Source organism: Aphelocoma coerulescens, chromosome 4, assembly GCF_041296385.1.
Source record: "Aphelocoma coerulescens isolate FSJ_1873_10779 chromosome 4, UR_Acoe_1.0, whole genome shotgun sequence".
Classification (NCBI taxonomy): Eukaryota; Metazoa; Chordata; class Aves; order Passeriformes; family Corvidae; genus Aphelocoma; species Aphelocoma coerulescens.
Window position 1 is genome coordinate 19,954,905 of NC_091017.1, and position 19,352 is coordinate 19,974,256.

The 19,352-nt window shown below is 41.7% G+C and overlaps 2 long non-coding RNA genes across 3 annotated transcripts; one reads left to right on the forward strand and one right to left on the reverse strand.

Annotated features, from left to right (window-relative positions):
* Positions 1-1,316: 1,316 nt before the first annotated feature.
* On the reverse strand, positions 1,317-2,627 carry LOC138109491 (uncharacterized). Of its 2 annotated transcripts, none has more exons than XR_011150514.1 (4): positions 2,566-2,627; positions 2,064-2,132; positions 1,818-1,916; positions 1,317-1,725 (listed from the first exon to the last, which is right to left on the reverse strand). It is a non-coding gene; the product is annotated as an uncharacterized lncRNA (long non-coding RNA). The 2 variants fall into 2 exon arrangements; XR_011150515.1 differs by lacking the exon at positions 2,566-2,627 and adding an exon at positions 2,336-2,393.
* Positions 2,075-15,791, forward strand: LOC138109492 (uncharacterized). The gene is made up of 3 exons (XR_011150516.1): positions 2,075-2,199; positions 2,711-2,822; positions 12,907-15,791. It is a non-coding gene; the product is annotated as an uncharacterized lncRNA (long non-coding RNA).
* The last annotated feature ends 3,561 nt before the right edge of the window (positions 15,792-19,352 follow it).

Consider the following 19,352-nt stretch of genomic DNA (forward strand, 5'->3'; position numbering starts at 1 on the left):
ATGCCAGTGATTGCATCCACAAGGCAATTAGAAGCAGTCTGTGAGACTTGTTGGAAATTCATTACTCACGCTGATGTGTGAAAAGGAACAAACAAATTATTCACTGGGACCAGACTGCTATCAAGGGAAGCAGCTGAGGGAAAGGAATCCTTTCACTTGTAAAGGGAGCACTTGTGACGCAGGATTACTAAGATACAATAAACATAGTGCTCCAGAATGCTATTTTGACAGATCCAATTTTTGGAATGAAATCGCATGCTAAGTGGCATGCTTAAGCAGATGCTGGGTGAAATCAAATTAGGGCTGGATTTAAATGATACTTTGAAATTATTTTAGTAGTTCTTATTGATTAGGAAATGTAATTTTACAAGACGATACTGTGCATAATCAAAATGCACTCATAAAGAAAAAGGTCAGGATATTACTGAGAAATGGTCTTTTATTTTTGCAGTAGTTAGTGAAGAAGACTGAAAACAGTAAAAGTAAGCATTTTTTCCAAAGCATGGGCTACAAGGCTCCCTTAATTTGATGTTGGCAAATTTAAGATAATTTATTCAAACCACCAGGAGCTGCATGCCTCTTCCCTTTCTGTGTACATTTCTGCTGATATAGCTGTGAAATTTTATGCTATTATCTTAAATATTTTTCTGATTTCATCTTATTAGGGGGGAGATAAATTGTGTTTCATCACTTTTTGTACTGAACAGTCATCTGATGAATGTATGTGTCTTCATTTTATTAATTTTGAATAATTAATGCCCCCAAACTGGAAGTTATCCCATGTTACAAATCCACTTAATAGGTACCCCAGTCAGAGCAGCTCTGATTTGCAGGGACACAGCAGGAGGAGCAGCAACATATAGGATGGATCCCTGTGCAACCCCTTTTCTGTATTTGTGCTCATGTACCCTAAATTTCAGCTGGCATCTCACAGATTGTATTTCCCCACTGAGGAGGAGAAGCCATAACCTCTGCTGAGGGAGTCCTAGGAATCAATCCATGATGGGAAAAATCCAGGCAGTGGTACATTCTATTGAGTTTAAACTGGCCTGAGAGAGACAGTCCACCTTCCACTGGCAGAAAAAGTGGCTTTCACAGGTTGCTAGTGAAAGAAAGCACAAAACAAAAATGCTGGGAAAAATGAATTCTGAACTTTCAGAAATTTTTCACCTAGATGGGTTCTACTCTGTCCCCCCAAGTAGTATGGAAACATCTCATTCAGTAACATAAAAATATTTCATTTTGATAATAGCTGAACTATATAATTTATTATCAAAAGTATATGCTGTGTACATGTAATGAAGGAGGTGTGTAAATTCAATATTATCATGCATATTTTATTAAGCCATGCAAGCTGAAACAAACAGAACTGGAAAAGTAGAAACAAAACACATTCACATTATTGAAATGAAACATTCATGCGTTTTCCAAACCAAACAAGAAAATAAAAATGGTTCATTTAAACATTTTCCTGTCAAAAACCCCCAAAACATCCCTAAAATTGACATCCTCCCGTGAAGTGTTCTGATTTAAAAAACTGTTATTCTCTGCTGAGGAAGAAGTGTACTCTTTTCTAGAATGGAGATCAGTCCTCACAGCTATGACTTAGTCCCAGCCTCTCCCCTCCCATTTGGAGATGCAGGCTGAGATGATAGCAACGTCCTTGTCAGACGTCCTTGTTAAAATGGTACATCTGGACTGGTCAGGCTGTGCACCCAGCAGGCCCTTTGCAAACAGCACAAGAAGGTATCTGAGCATAATGCAATGGTAAATTAAAATGACTGCAGGTGATAGTGTTTTAACTGCTCTGGAACTACCTGGCACTAGTGAGCAGAATCACATCCACTCCAAAACACGTTTCTTCCAAGTTATGGAAATGGCATTTTCTGTTTCCTGACTTGAAAGCACCTTGCACCCTAAGAGAAAGTGATAAAGACCTGTATGTTTGTATTGATGCTTGTTCAGCTGCTGCACCCTTGAAATTAGTCTCCCCCAGCCATGTCCTACCAGCTTTGTTTCCCCCTCCTCTTGGCTCATTAACACCAAGTGATAAAGTGATATACCTGATCAAACATCCAGGCTGACTGTCTGAGAGAAAAAGTTACTTTGTTCCTCCTGAGAGTAAATTTCTCCTAGATTTATCCAGAGAAAAAAAGTCAGCTGAATAAAAATAAGTAGGAGTGCATCTGACAACTATTTGTAAGAGCTCCATAAATTCACTTATTTCCTATCACTTAGTGCACTTCAGGAATGGGAAAGATGAATGTGCTTTCCTCTCCATCTGAGGGGGCTTGTAGCTAAAATTAAGAGGGTATTATTGCTGAAGTCTAATTACATTCTTTAAAATATGCTGATAAAAGCAGACAAGGAATTCTTCTAAAACTTGATTCCACCACTGGCTCTTTTATCCATGCTAAAACCAGTCACCAAATAAACAAAATCTGGTGAGAATAAGCTTCACATGATAGCATTTTTGCCACTCTTCCTAGCAGGAAATGTAATGAGAGGGAGGAGCAGAAAAGTAGGAAGAATTTTAAGAGTATTTTTTGTACAATTGAAGTTTACATTTTGGTGACTTTTTTCCTAGTTGAAGAGCTTTTTCATTTCAGTAACAGTGGCTTACAGGGACTAGCTGGGTTCATTTCTTGCTAATCTTCATCTGGTTACTGCACCTGAAGTTTCCTTTGACCTCTCTTTTTATTGTCCACAGGTGTGATCAGACCTTAAGCAGTTTGGGACCAGGGCAGCCCCTCTCCTTGCTGCCCTATAGCACATGAAGACTCTAGTCTCTGACTAAGGCTTCCAGGCACCATTGGAGTATGGTAAGTCATTTCCACAGCATTTGCCACCTGGATAGATGGGATTCTGCATGTTCATTTGCTTGAGCCTTTATTCTTTGCACTCGTTGTTCTCAGACATACCTGGGGAGCGCACAGAAGTTCACCTCTTTTTTACCTTCTCTTTTTTTTTCCTAATGAGATGTTTCTTTGACCTTTAAACACTAGTGAAGGCAGATGACAATGTGCACAAAATGCTTGTCTCAATTGTTTTGAGTGATGTGACTTCATTATGAAACTTCTTTCAGAAGCTTAATTACTCCCAGTGCTGCATTTACAGCAAGGGGAAGGAATCAAATGCGACAACGAAGGGAGTTCAGTGGTTTTGATCTTATTTTCTGAAATGGGGCGATCTCATGCTCTCACCATTTATTAATACAGATCATTTCCTCCCATTTCTCACAATTGAACTGAGTCGCTGTTTGCATGCTGATGGGGCAAACAAGTGGGGAGCTGCGTTCGTCACTGCCTGATAATGGATGAGAGCTGCTTGTTCAGAGACAGGCAGTTCCTCTGGAGGCCCTGTGATTTGCCAGAATATATTACATTTTTCCAAGATTATTGCAAAGCAGATGATTAATATTGCATGCTCAAATGGCCTTCTCAAGGACTGAGCGGGGAGTGTGGGGGGACTAAGGGAAAGCCTCAGAAGACTAATTTCCTATCTGCACATTGTGATAGAAATGCATAATTGCAAACAGTGCTTTGTAACTTCCCAGTATAAAAGAGGCAAGCCACTGAGCAATGTGTAGCCAGAGGAAATATGTCTTCAGCTGACAAAACCTGCAGAGTCCTGTTGAAATCAATGTGGCTCCACTGGTTTGCATCAGTGAAGAATCTTGCCCAAAAAGATTACTAGGGAGATGAAGCAGGAACATTACCATAGGTGAAACAGTGGTTTTAGCAGGATGAAGAAACATAGTCCTTAAATCAAGGACAGCTTCTGGTGTGGACTCTACAGGATTATGCAACTGGAAGAAGGATGCCTAGAAAATTTAGGTGGTATCTGCTCTGCAGTAGTAAAGGAATGTGCTGCCTCTCAGTCTGAGTGGGAAGGTGAGAAAGAGCTGGTAGCTCTTTGCTGTGGGAGATTTGTATGGGCTGGATGAAGCACTTCTGTTGGTTTAGGGTATCTGTGAAACGTGTTAAAGATGCACCTAAGGCTACATTGGCTTTTGTAGTCAGCAAAGAGCTCTGCAAAGCCTGTAGCAGGGGAATGTAATACTGGTGGAAATGCTTTAATAGAGTTGAGTGGTGTAGGTGAGAGTATAAAGCACTTCTCAGCTCTTGCCTCTCTGGTGTAGCTTGGGCCGTATTTTGGCAGTGCTGAAAAGCAAAGCCTTGTGTAAATGCCCCCACATGACTGAGCTGGGTTTGGATGGACCTTGGGTGGGCTCTGTGATTTTTATAGCAACAGCAGCAGCAGTATGGCTTCTACCTTCCAGGCACAAGAACTTGAACCAAATTCAGATGTGAGCCTAAATAATGTGAGAAAATGTCTAAAATGATTCACCTTCCTCTTCTTTAGCCGTTGCAGGAGCACTTTTGGCAGGCTGCATGTATCATGACTCAAAATCCTGGGAGCACATCCAAACTGGAAATGCTTCCCTCTCCTTCTACTCACATGTCCTCCCAGCTGTGTTCACTGCAGGCAGGTTGTGCTATTCCTGATATGCTCAAGTTTTGATGCCACCTAGTTTTGGCCACTGCTTTCTGTGTGTATTTGTCTTTTATTTCTTCCACTCCCTTACTGCTCCAACAGAGATCCCTGCTAGGATGATACTGCCAATGTTTTCCTACCTGTCAGAGAGAAAAAGAGGGTGTGGTGGTGTGTTGTGCTGGGAGACTCTCGGGTCTGTTATGAGTGCAAAGGCTGCATACTGTGTTTGCTACCCTGAAGAGATCAGCCAAAATCACACTTATATATAGACCTGGATGAATGTACGTATGTCCTTACCAATTCCCTCCTAGCCAGATAGGGTCTGATTACATCTAAGTGTCTATTCAACACCGTTTATATTTCACCTATGCTGCCAGCTCTGAGCTGAATGTAAGGCCACAGAAAGCAGTTCAGCTCTCACAGTTCTTGGTTCTGGATTCTCAAGTAAGGGTTGAAAAAAGGCTGAGTTCACTCTGTGTGCAAGCATACTCTTGTTGGAGCTTTAGTTTGTCCAATTGTGCATCCATTGCACACTAAGTGTATTTCTACAGCCTAAATATGATTCATATCCCCTCAGGCTTCATCAAAGCATGTTGCCTAAAGCAAAATACATTGCTCAAAATTTTCTGCTAAAAAAACTTGTTGCCTCCCTATGTTTGTGAGGAGACTTTCAGAGAGGGTTGGTTTTTATTTTGTTTTGTTTCGTTGCTTCCTTAATTAAAGATTCACTTTTTAGTCCTGTGGGTCCAATTTTGCCACAGAACTATCAGTCCGGACATCCAATTTTTTATATTTTATGCTTAGATTACTCACTTGTTTATTGTCCCAGAAAGGATGCTAAAACTTCAAAAACTACCAAAAAGACCTGGGAATAAACCAGTTGTAGCCGATGATGAGTGAAGAAATCTGTGTAGCCTGGGACCTTTGGCTTCCTGATAGTGTTTTTGTATAGCTAAGTTTGAAAAGAATTTTTTGTTCCCCTTTTAAAAATCCACACACATAAATTGATCACTCTGAGACTGTCGTGTTGCATCAGGAGTAGGACAGTAATCTGGGAGAAGTGTTGGTTTATTTCCTTGCCATCAATTATCTGGTAAATATTTGGGAACAGTGAGCATTTTCAATAGAAGTTAGGTGCGTGAATAGGGGTAGAAAAGGTCATGGCCCAGGTGATTTATCTGTAGGAAATAATTCAGCTGCTTCATAAAACCACTTCTGCATCTGGTCCTTTGATTGCCAAACTATTCATTCTTCCTAATGCATCAGATAAATGCTTATGTGAAGAAACAAAATAAAGAGCTGCTACAGTAGAGCAGAAGGCAGATAATTCAAACATGGAAAAGCTGCGATGTCATGGGAGATGTACATAAGCATCCCTTTGTTCCTTTGTCCTTCTCTTGGCTGTGGGAACAAGCCAAGCCTTAACAGAAATGTGTTAATTCAGTTTCTAAGTTAGCTATTTGGGAAGAGGTTTTGCACTGTTGTGTGGCTGACCCACAGGATGAATTCAAAGTGATATTACAATAAAGGGGGAGGGGGGCCATAACACAATTTCCACGGTGGGTCTGTTCTGTGCAGATCAATAAAGAGGCTTCATCAGTGTCAGCTCACTGGCAGTATGGCATCCAACCCGTGCTACAAACTGCTTGTGAGCTGTGCACATTCCTTGATACTGTGTTTACATAGCTTAATGGAGTTTAAAAAGGTCAAAATCCAGGCAGTGTACACTTTGGAGCATTAACTACATGCAATTGTGTTGCTGCATTTTTAATTGCATCTTCAGAGTACTGGAGTTTTTTCTTTTTCTTTTTTGTTAACTGTGGGGCTTTCTGAGATGAGAACTGCCCCTTTTAAAATGTATGAGTTGCAACAGGGACAACAGACCCTGCAACTGATCTGACAAGAATGCTTTTTTCCTTTGTTTGCAGTGGAGGTAGGTATAAATGCAGTAAATGCTTATCATTCCAGTATTAATGAAGTTAAATAACATTTGTTTCAGAGCTACAGGAAAAGAGGGCAAGGAATGGTGCTGATGGATAATTAAAGACTAAAGTTTGATTTTTGATACCCTAAAGCAACCTCTATTTTATGTTGGTTATCTTGGTAGCTGGCTGAAACATCTTTTGCCTTGTTTTGGACCACATCTTGGGTCCATAAGACCTTTACCAAGCCCTCAGGCTGTTTACCGCTGAAGGGAGAGTCTCAAGCTGGTCAATCACCAGAGGACAGAGCCACATATACTGAGTTACAGCATAAAGGCATCAATTACTTTAAAGAGCAGGTGGGCAGTGTCCTGTGTTTGCTCTGTCTGATCTGAACGTCCTAGAGCTGAGTACACACTGTATATTAAATCCTAATTACGGGATGTGTTATCCTTTCTGAATGACCATGTCCAGCATGGAGGGCACTGCATACAGCAAAATCCCACTCAGTTCTATTAAGATGTTTCTATCAACCTTTTCCCTGGGCCAAAATATTTGGTGTATGAGCTAGTAATGAATCAGCAGCCCACGTAGATAAGACGTTAGCTCATATTTGTTCTTGCCAATAATCATCAGCCCTGTAATTGATTTCCTTCAGTGCAGCCTATGCATAGACTAAGCTGTCAGCTCAGAGAAGTCTGCCATGAAGCCCCTACAGCAAGTCAGACAGAGCCCTGAGTTATCCCAGCAGGTCTGATAAGGAGATACTGTGATGAAGAGGACTTTCTGTGCCACTTATTCTTTTTCTAGCCATCCTCCACCCCCATGGATTTCTGCCATGCTCAGAGCACATGTTTCACATAGGCAGTTGGTGTTGATCTTCCTCTGCTGAGCTATTTTCCAAGTAGAAGTGAAAATGTGTGCATTTATTATCAGTTTCTCATCACTTGTTGCTTGCTGTTAGAGAAACAATTATCTGTGGGATTTGAGTTGTTTATAATATCTGGTCTCTTAGGTCACTGACAAATGAGGGTTCATTTCAGCTCTAGGGTTCTGATTGTGTTACTTTGGTAACTGTGGGAGCAAAAGGCTGCTTTGTCCTTCTTCAAGAAATAGAGGCTGGCTCCCAATTCAGGCTTTTGACAAACTGTCCAGGATTTTTAAGGAGGGTATCCTGCATCCCTTGCAACTTTGCTATGGCTCTGATACATAAAATGTGTTCCTTAAGTGCTTTTTCCTCAGGGAGAAACTGGCTGGGAATAGTCAGGAGAACTGGTTTTGCAACAAGTCTCAAGTGATTCCATGGGTATAACCATCCTGCTTAATCTCACCATGTTCTTGCAGAGGCGTGTGGCTTCCCAGCAGAGCTCATTGTGTGTTTGCTATGTCAGGACTCAGCCATATGATCCAGATAATCCATTTTATGAAGATAACATGAGTCAGCTCATGGCATGACGCCTGCTGTAGTTCCTTCCTCCTCTTCCCCTTTTTATCTCCTGTTGACAAGGTGATATATTTTTGCCAAACGTGGCAAAATGGTGTTCATTGAAACAGGCAGGTCATGCTTCTGCTGGAACATCTATGCTGACTTTTCAACCAAGACTGGAAGGCACCTACTCCTGCTGGGTGCAGTTCTATTCTAATTCTTCCTTCCCCGAATCAGGATAAAACTCCTCATCTCAATAAGACCACACGGGTGGTGCTAATGCCAAGAATTCTTCAATGCCTCTCCTCTGCAAGCCACACCAGGGAACAGGAATGTCACTTCAAAAACATTTTTTTTCTGCTGTCAAGCTGCTGGAGCTTCAAAGCAGTTCCTTGCTGCCTGTGCTTTCATGCAGTTTGATGCCTGTGTTTTTAGGGTTTATACATTAATGTTTGTTTCAGGCAGTCTGCAATAGCTCATTCCACACAGGGCAAAACCCTCTAACAAATACAAGACCTTCAGTTACTCTGGCTTAATTCTGTTCAAAACAATTGTTACAATACAAGATAAGAGAGATCATTAGTTCTTCGGGTTCATGAGATGGCAGGAATTAAGAGAAGTTGCTCTGCTGCCCTGTGAACTAGTGTACACAGAGCACTAGAGAAGGGCAGGGGTAAGAAATGGGCTTTTCTGAGCTGTTCTCAGGGAAGAATTATTTTCTACGCACAAAACAGAAAGTATCTTTCTCTTGGTACTTCTGAAAATGACTAGTGGAATGAATGAATGCAATGTAATGAAGGGTAATGGTGAACTGAAACACATGTTCTCAAATCCCCTTTCAGCAACTTCTTGGAGATCATAAAATGCTGAAACTCCAGAGCCTCTTAATGCCAGCTTCAGCTTCAAAACCACCCCTATTTCGACACTTAAAATGTCAGGTTCCTGACGTCATCTTGCTGTGTTTGTGCCCCGCCATGGTGTCTGGAGGAGATGGCACGCTTCCTTCTAAAGGCTGCATTTAATCTGCTTTCTAAAGATATGTTTTTTCAGCCATTAAACTCTGCTCTCTGATTAGAACTCTTCAGAAGGAGCTTTGTTTTTTAATCAGTGTTTTGCTCCAAGGACAGGAGGCGTTTTAAATGTGAATTTCTGCTGTTCCTAGATGTCTCCATGCCATCTCCCCTAAAACTAAAGTAGTGGATCTGAGTCATCCTTGAAGTATTCCAGTTTTATGCTGAAATCAGTTGGATACACAGGATAAAAATGCAGTAATGCAGCAGTGAATCATCTCAGCAAAACCTTGGAGTTTGTGGCATCCACTTCTGCAATGCTCCATGGAGTCCATAGCTGATTAAACTATGGGTGCCATTGCTGCCTCAAACTAGTTTTCAGACCTGCATGAGGGATAACTTCCTCCTGGTTTTCTTGGGATAGCAAGGAAGTGGAAGAGTAAAGGTGCAATATTGTCCTTATTTATTTTTAATATTTTTTCCTGTGATTTATTATCTGAGACACTGGATGTTTGCCTGAGAGCTATGCTTTTTGACGGGTCTATTCAATATTGCCATTTTTTTGTTTAGGCTGAGAGACCCGAGCTTACAATATCTAATGTTGTGGTGAAGTTCTTGCAGGCTCGGGGAGTGAGTGAAATGGAAATTCCTCCTCCTGTTGAAGGAATTCTGCTTGCCTTGGAGGAAATGTCAGGAACATCATAATGTCTTTTTTTTTTTTTTTTGTAAACACCTTATTTTTATCAATGTCTATTGAAAACTGTGCAATGGTTTCATATTCTGAATATTGCTTTTTCTGGTCCGCAGAGTTTAAGAGAGTGATCAGGATAACACATTACCAGAAGGTATTAAAAAATATGGAAGGTGATGAGAAGGGCTCAGTGTAACTACTAGCAGCATATAAAAATGAATAATGTGCAGCTTAACAGTTTTGATGCTGCTTCTATTTCCCTTATCTATGAAAGATACAGCAATCCTCTGCCTTGCTAGTTGCTCCTCTCATCTACCCCAACTCACTGCTATTTGTCCTCTCAGCTTCAGTCTCCATCCCCAGCCTTTCCTGGCTTCCAGTAAAATGAAGGAAGGGAAAAAGGAGAAAAAAATACCAAAACCAGCCTAAAAATACCCCAACATTTGGGGAAAATATTGTGTTCCCATCATGCAGAGAAAGGATGTTGCTTAGGATCATAAGCTGTGCTTGTGCAAAGATGCTCAGGTGTCCAGTCCAGGAAGAACATTGATTTAAGTCCCTGCCTCTGAAGAACAAAGTTGATTAAAAACTCAATGCAAAATGGCTGGCAAATGCAGCTAAATACCACTTGATGAATCACCAGTGTAATCTACCAGTATCACAAGCCTCCAGCAAAAGTGACAGCAGACAGCTTATCCCAAATGGCACAAAAATTATGGATGTGGTATTCGTAACATCTCTGAGTAAGTAGTCTTGAGACTGGTCAATATGGAAAAAATATGAGCAGTCCCTTGTTAAATGTCTGCACTAAATATTTATTTATTAGCCTGACAAAATGGATCACACAGCGTGCATAGATGGCACAGAGCATACTGCCCTTGCTGTTCAGCTTGAGGGAGACACAGGAAGGTTAGTTGGGTTAGAAACCAGGTCAAGCAATCAGCCAAGGAGCTGGGAACAGCAACATTATGTGCTGTCAGACCAAATCTAACCTGCTAAAAATACAAGCAGGGCAGGCAGGGATCTTGCCCGCTAGTTCAGTGCCTCTGTTGCTGCTGAGACACCACTGAAACACTTTATCTCATTGAAAATATGTTTTTTTCAAAAATATAAGCAGAACCCAATCCCATACAGGAGAACAAGTTCTAAAGGAAATCCAGTTATTATATTGGGAAATGTTAAGAAACCTTAGTTGAGAGAGCACAGAGTGAAGATTTCTATACCAAGCTGTAGATACCACCAGTGACAACACTCAAAGTGTTACCTAGAGTTTTATACTGCATTTTAGCAAGTTTTCTTTTTTCAGTAGAAAATGTATAAATATATTCCTTCTCTCTGAGTAACAGAAACAAATTATTTTAAGGGTTAATATGATTTGAAGTTGTTTTTTTCTTTGAGGAGGCCCATCTGAATAATGCTCATGATGGGGTTTTGTTTTAATACATATATTTGACTCTTTAGACCTGGGAATACCTCTGAAGTCTTCAGTTTCAATTTGGCCATCTTCATGTCTGTGTTGAGGGAGGAACATAATGGTGAAAACAGGCTCTGCAAAACCTCTCAGTCTTGGTTTTCTGCCCAGTGATACACTAGAAGACTTGGCTATGTGAATGTGTATGTTCTGGAACATCAGAGATGAAGAGAAATGGAAATCAGCACTGCATTTTTCCTTCCCTTCAAAACCACTGCCATAATACAATCTCCATTTGCTGTCATGCCAGTCAGTGTGTGTAGGCTGTGTCTAGCCTACTTCAGGTCTGAAGAAGGAGTCATACATGGGAGCTATCAAGGCTCAGCTCCTAGGATTTGCAGGAAATTGAATTTGATGGATCAGTAATCTCATCTGCTTTTCAAATCCCACTTGCTTTTGCCCCACTAGAAGCATCAATGAGCTAAAATGTCCCTGACCTGTCAACTGTGGAGTCTGTAGCTGGCATAGATGGACTAGATGGCATAGATGAAGGCTGCTGGGGCAGTCTTTTGGCGTTTTCTTCCTGTCTCTCTAAAGGGTTTGGAAAATACCACCATTTCCTACAGAACCTATCCAACAGAAGACTGCTGTTTTCATGTGGATTTAGCCTATGGATCCTAAGTCAATAGTCATATAAAGTGCTCATCCTGTGTGTGTGTGTGTGTGTGTGTGTGGATGGTAGGGGATGCTGCTTTTAAGACAGGAAGAAAAAGCAATGGGTGGACAGAGGGAGTGTCAAGATTTTTTTTTCCCAACAGGAAAGAAATAATCTTTATTTGGGTTATAGTTTCTTTAAAAAACACCTCACACTTTCTAAATTCAAAAAGTTCCTTTCTACAATTTTTTAGCCTCCTTATACCTTCTTAAGTTTACCAGAATATTGAAGGATGGAGACTTTCAAGTGTTTGAAAGCTGAGACTACTTTTCAGTGAAGTCACCAGGAGCTCCATGACTAATTTTAGTAGGGGAGAGGAAGGTGAGCAATCCTTGCCACCTAACAACAGACAGGAAGCTGAGTACCTCCACAATTGCTCATCTGCTGACAATTCAAGAATATTTTGCTATCTTTAAATAGATAACATAAAAGGCTGCCTCTAGACTTGCCTCTGAAAACAGGAGGAAAGAGGAAAGTTGCAAAAAGTTTCCATGGCTGCTCTGTTTTTACTTTTTAGTTTTTTGCTCAGAAAAACTACCCACCGATTTCTTGTTTGTTCTCCATCCTGTGCCACTTCTGTGCTCATCCTTCATGCACATACCTGTGTATGACTAAAGGTCTTTGGTCCTTTGTGATCCAGCTTTTTAAACCTCAGAAGTGCTGAGTGGAAGGGACCTCTCGATGTTATCCAGTCTAACCTCTCACTCACTTTCTCCTCAAACAACATTTGTCTAAGAACCTTAGGAGCACCAATCTTCTTTACCAAGTGACAGCATGCTATGAAAAGTCCAGGATATCTGCAGCTTTGTGACCCTTCCAATTTAAAGCCTGTTCCTCTTCCTCATCTCCCCTACTTTCCTGTGGCTATGGCAGGTTGCCAAGCCTTTCAGCAGGACACTTCTACATTTTGTTTTTCCCTCTGTTCCTTTCTCCTCTCACTGAGTTGTCCAACTCCCTGTAAATTTAAAAGTCTTACCATCTCTTGTCTCCTTTGCAAGTTAATATGGCCCTGTTGGGCACATGTGGAAGAAGCCAATAATCAAATACCACAGAAGATGGAAGTGCTTTGTTTGTCGTAGTGCTGAATCACTCTACAATAAAAAACCATTATCCCCTGAGTCATTCAATACATGTTCTTTGAGTAACATACACCAAAATAGCATCTGAAGTGCTTGGTGACTACGGCCATAAAAATAGGGTGAGAAATATTGCTTGTTCTTTCTACCCATCTCAGATTACATGACAGCCATACCATGAGTTTTCCTTGGCTTGAAATGCCTGCCTCTTCCCTCTGCTGAGGAAGACAGAGCCAGGGAGAACAGACTGCGACATGTGGGAAGCAGAAGGCCACGGGAAAAGATGCACTTGCTGCAGCTGATGCTGCTGCTGAGTTACTGACGGTCGACAAGTGCTGTTGAAGCGCGTAGAACAGACATGGGGAAAGGTGTGCTGAGAGGCTGGGTCTGGGGAAAAAGCCCCAAGCAAAAGGAACTGTGGGGGTCTCCTCTGCCAGGGAGCTGTGGTGCTGCTGGGCTTCCAGACAGAGTGTGATGGCTAAGACAGCAGCAGAAACATTCATTAAAATGACTGTTTTAGCTTTTTGGACAATTAGTCCGATAATTACGCCACTTATTTACTATAATAGCCTGCAGTTAATGGATGCTCTGCAAGGGAATTAATGTCTCCAAATTATTTTAGAAATACACTGAATATGTCATCTTTTTAAATAATAATGCAGAACGTCTCTGCAGGATGTTTAAATAAGTTGCAGATTGCTGTGTCAGGGCACCCTGCTACCCAGACATGCTGACCGCTGTTCAAAAGCCACACTTGCTCCTCAGAAAGTCAAACACACATTAAGGAAAAATCTCTTGCTATGGGGCTGGGAGCAGGACCCTGAAGCTGCTGTGTGCACTACCAGAGCAGGGATGCTCTGCAGCTCTGTAGCAAGCTGTGTACACCCATCGAGGCCCTGCTCGTGCTTTGCTTCCATCAACAGCAGGGTAATACCTCACCTGCCTCAGCCTTGGCTTGGTTTGTGCCCTGCCTCTTTGTCAGAGAGAGATGGTGCCTTTGCCTACAGGCTGTGGCAGGCCTATTTATGATCTGCTCAGCACAGCCTGTCAGAGGCAGTTAAGATACCTCCACCTAAGCAAATGCTACTTGCTATTGCCTTGTTATAAAACAAAGGTCGTTTGAACTGAAAATACCTCTGTTCCTTACCAGAGAGGGGGAGAGTTCTGTCTAACTTGCTGCTGAAGCAGCGCAGGAGCCATGGGAGTGGGGAAGGGAGCAGAAGCCAGAAGCTAACACAGCTATTGCCAGAGCACAGATGATGTTGACTGAGTTTGCACGGGTAAAACAAGCAGCCTCTCCAACCCTCAGTCTGGGTTTCAGCTGGCTGATCCAAGGCTCCATGTGGAGCAGTGCAGCTGTGTGACCTTGCCTGATTTCACTAATTGCCATTAAGATGTGATAAAGTCCATGAGCTAAATGATATGTAAGATGAGAGAAAGAAATAGCAGGTTGAAGGATTCAAAAGCAGAAATACAGCCTTGACAAAGGCATAAAACTCTAAGGAAAAGCATGGGAGAAAATGGCAATTGGGCAATGTCAAGCATCAGCCTTCTCTCATACAGCAACACAGACAACTATTTCCCTACTGCCCATGCTGGAAGCGATGTAGCAGTTTCCCTGTTGAGGGGGGTGAATGTGTCTGTGTTAGCCCGTGCTGGACAGCCAGAAGCAGGGCTGCTTCAGCATTTGCTTCATTCCCCTACCCCACTGCCCTGACTGCACTGGTTTCATTCTGCAATCAAACTAATTCTCATCTCCAGCTCCTTCTTTATGCTGACCCAGCAGAGAAAGAGGAGTAGTGGTTGCTTAGTGCCACACGGCTCTGTTCAGATAGCCACAGCCTCTGCATGGTGAATGCAAAACTCCTGCACCCCAGCCAGCACTGGAGCCTGGGTCTGTGAATCCTAACTCCAACAGCTGCAGTAGTACTCAAGCCATGCTTTCCAGACAACGAGTGATTTGCACTGATTTGCATGGAGTAAATCAGCTGTGCTCCAAAAGCTGCAACGTTTAATACCTCCATTAACTGCCTTTATATCAAAGGGGCAGGATGGAGCCTATCTTTATGTGTGCCTTGGTTTTGTGACACTGAGCTATATTTTTAAGGAAGGACAAGATGTTCTGTTCTACAAAGCAGCACCTACTGAATGATACAAATTAGACAGGTACTTAAAATTATAACGGCGGCTAACCTTTAATGGACTGAAAACTGTGTAAACCTGACAAATCCCATAAAATTAAGATAATTATGCCTTCTCTACCAGGCATTTTTTGAACATGAACAATGTGTGTTCAGGAAGAATAAAGATTCACTGAAGCTACAGGGGAAATAATGGCAGCTAGTATTCATGGGGCTGTAACAAAATATTGTTTACAGATCTCCACTGGTTGTGAAATTGTCTATACTGAAGAAACTGGATGTAGTCTAAAGCAAAGATTGAAGGAGCATAAAACATGTAATATTGTAGTTACAAGGCACATAAAATCTTATTGAATCTGTGATAAATATTGTGCCTGAGCAATTTTACACTTTACAAACTGCTTTCCCTGGAGGATGGTTAAAGAATACAAGGACACCCTATTTATCAGTTTTAAAATCTAGGGGTTCCCATGACCAATGATGAGGGTGCAATATACCTGTTCTCAAAAGTGTCCAATTAATTGTTTAGTTTTTTATTGAAAATATTCTATTTTTTTATTAAATCTGCTTTCAATAAATAGGGGTATTATCTCTTGGGCTGCATTAATAAAGGCAGAAGATGTCCCTAAAGTGATGCTGGTTTGGAATTGAAACCATATATTAAACTTCCCATGGGGGATGAGGAGTCCACAATGCAGAGTTAAAGGGAAGCTCTGCATTCAGCTGCTGTACAACATTTGGAATTTTTCTGTGGGACTTGGAAGAGGCTATGCTGTACATTTTAAAAGGGTTTAGCAAAAACTGCAGGCATGTACTTTGTGGATGGGAAAGGAGGGCATTTGAAGATAAACATAAGACTCCCTAAGTTGCAACAAAATGTTTTCTGCAATCTTGTATTTTAAAATCCATAAGGATCTCACATGGAAAAGTTTGTTTTTTCCTTATGACTTCGACTTTTATACATTTACACTGGTAATTCCTTAGGCATTTTTCTGTTGTTCCTCCTTGATTGTTCCTGGGTGTAGCCTTTTTCCCCTTGGGAAGAAGTCTCCACTCTTTTTCATGCATTGAAGGAATTTAAAATACTAAAACTAAAATAAATCTTCTCTGTAGATTACTTTCTCTTTTCCCACATCACTTTTTGTTCAAATCTCAAGCTTGCTCCTAGCCCAACCCTTCAAAGGAAGAGCTTACCTTCACCTTTTCCTAATAGCATCTTATGTGTCAACTTCCTTTTTATTCACTAACCAATGTGGAGGTTTATCCCTTGCTCTTGAAAACAAGTATTTCCATCATTCCTCACAGAGGTGCTTGCTAATTACCAGGTGAAATAGTCTCAGGATGGGGTTTGATGTTCTCATTGAGTCATCCATGTGTTTTCTGAAGAATTGATTTGGAGAAAGTAGAAGAGGCTGCCAAGTCACCACAATTATACTGGGGAGATCTAACACCTCTGAGCCTGGTGCAAATCTCTGTGCTGCTGAACAACTGACTGACAGCACGTAGAAAAAGAGGGAGATGATTTAAAATTGTGTCCACCATTGTGCAGATTTGGTGTAGGGCTTGTCTGTGTGATACAAGGAAATATTAGTAGTGCCTCTCTGAACAAAAGAAACCTTCTATCCACCTCTTCTGGAGGTAGGGGGTAATATTTTAAGGAACTGCTGTATCTGCATTGTTTCATGCTGGATGGGGACTGGAACAGCAATATTAGAGGGAAGGTGTTTCTGTTTCAGAAGCCAAGTCTCGAGGTAATGGTCAGCAGCTAAAATATCTACAAAAATGGGGAGAGTGGAAAGAGGAAGAGGTAGGTTCCCATGGATCACTTGCACAGTAGTTGCATATAATATATTTATATGTGCATGCACCATTGCTTGCACCCCTGGAGCTGTTTTGAGGGTTAGAGCAGAATGTTCTTGATTATGGAGTAAATGCCACCACTCGTATATTTTACCTCTCATAATTCTGAAACTAGGCAATGTAGCAAAGAGGATTTAAGTAACCCAGCCCGAACCAAAATGATCAAAAGCAGATGGCTATGACTAGGTTGCTTTTCATAATCATTGGTGGGCACTGGGCAGTTTTACCCATCCGCTGCAGTCGGGTGATCTGGACAATGAACGTGTTTGGAGAGTTAAATACCAGGGTAGGAAGCTCAGTGCCACATAGCTGTGAATAACTTCATGGTATTCCATATGATTAAACATCTTTAACTGGTTGATCACTTCCCATTAGTTATCTGGACAGGACTGAGATTAAATTAAAGTCTTGCAACCTACTGGGAGAGCTCACAACTACACAAGCTTACAAGCAATTTGGCTACCAGGCCACTCTAGGCAGCTCACAGAGGAAGAGAGTTAAAGTCAATTATCAGCCTTCTCACTCATTTAATTTCTGGAATGTCAACTTAAATATGCAAACAAAGGTGTCTGTAGGTAAAGCTGAAAGTCTGCATTGAATGATCAGACATCATATGGGTTTTATTTTTGTGTGATATATCATAGTCCTGATATTTTTTATAGCTTTACCTGTATTGAAGCACCACTGGGGAAAGCCCCTGCCCTGTAGCTGCTCCAGATATACATTTAAATCAACAATTTTGCTGCTCTCTTCATAATCAGAAAAAAATGTAGCCAGAAAGATAAACAGGAGATGTCTAATCACATCCAACAACAGTCATCACTCTATCTTTCCTGATCTCTAGTAGCCTGAGGAAATAGAAACTGCATTTTGCATCATGTCCTGAAGGTCATCAGTCCATATCCACTAAGAAGTGGTGCAAAATGCTGGAAAGTCTATTCCCAGCAAGCAACCACAGTCCGGGCTGAAAGTCCCTGAAAAGTGCGAGTTGCATAAGGAAGCAGTTCCTTCCTACAGCCCAGTTGTCAGGAGCAGGAAGCAGGCTGCAATCACCTCTCCAAGATTTAACTTGTGCCTAGAATTTGTGCTTTGTCACGTCTATATTTCTTGCAGAGAAAAGCATCAAAATCTGAATTCCCCATATTGCAATGTTTATTAATTCCATTCATGTTTTAAAGGCAGGAAATATTAAGGTGTAAGCTCAAAGGAAAATGTGATTTTTTCAGTTTCATGCTTTGAGTAAAAATCAAAGACAGACTGCTAGACCCACCTTTCATCTGTACAAAATGTTTTTTGTCAGCCTCCTTAATGTATTTGATGCAATGTTTTCTGTGCATTGGCTTCAGCAGGAGAAGCCTGTGTTTTTGCAGGGTGCAAAACCACTTTGCTCTTTTGATTTGTTGTGAGGAGACAGATGTGTATCAATCTGTTCTTCACCTACTAAAGTCAATATTCTGAATCAGCTGATAGAGTAATGGAAAAGCCAGGGCTAGATCCTGGGTCTGTACCTGAGCTCCAGTGCAGTCTGTAAAGCAATGCAGGGGGATTGATGCCTGATCCTTAAGCTGTGCAAAACCTAAAGTGGAAATGCAGGAGAGAAGGGCTGGGTTTCTTGGTCTTGCACCCTTGCTCAACTCACATCTCTAAGGCACCACTGGGGACCATTTCTGGCAGCTATTTGAACACTTGGAGGGTGGGCTGCTTACCATCTTCCCAGTACTTCCCAGTAAAGCAGGGAAAGTGTCTCCCAAAAATGGGGAGAAACAAGGGTGCCATCTGAAGCTGACCAGCTGCTGGAGCAATGCTCTTGCTCACTGTCTGTGCAGCTCCAGCAAGTCTCCCCCTCCGGGGTGGCTGAGCACAGGACATCTGTAGCTCATGCACACCCTGGCCACCTTGCAGGCAGCCAAGAGGTCACCCAAGCAAGCATTCTTCATGATGTCTGGGCAAGCCAGAGTGAAGGCATGGGGTCCAGTATGCCAAGAGGGGCACGTTTGTTCAATCCACCGTGCTCTGGTGTTGTGGGGCTGGGAAAAGCTGCTGTTCAGGAAGGCATTACTGAAGAGACAACACAACTCTGCCTTTCCCCAAGCTTTCAGAGAAAATGCCCCTTAGAGTACCAGCTTCTTGCTGAGATGGTCACAGAGGCTCAACAGAGTTACACAGCTTCTTTGATGCTAAACTTTTATTGTTTCTTCTACTGGTGCTCATTCCTAAAGTTTTATTGAAGGGAAGGTCAAGTATGAAAATGTTTAGTACGGTAAACTATTGGACTGTGACCATTGCTATCATGATCCCAGGTGTAGGTCATCTCTCTGTTCTGCTAGCACTTTTCTGGGAAATTGCTTTGGTGAGTTTAACTTAGGGGGCACTGTTATAAACAAGCTGATTGGGCATCTTGTCCTGACCATTGCTCTTCCCTGGACAGGAGAAAAGAGTAATATGGGAGCATAGCAAGAAAACATGTTGGAAGCAAGGGACTGCAATTTCTTCCCTGTAGGATATTTTAAGATGTTTCCACCTGTAATTATTAAGCAGAATATGAGTGTTTCCTTAGTGCCTTACAAAATAAAAGAGAGATGTTTTCATCCATGTTACCAGTA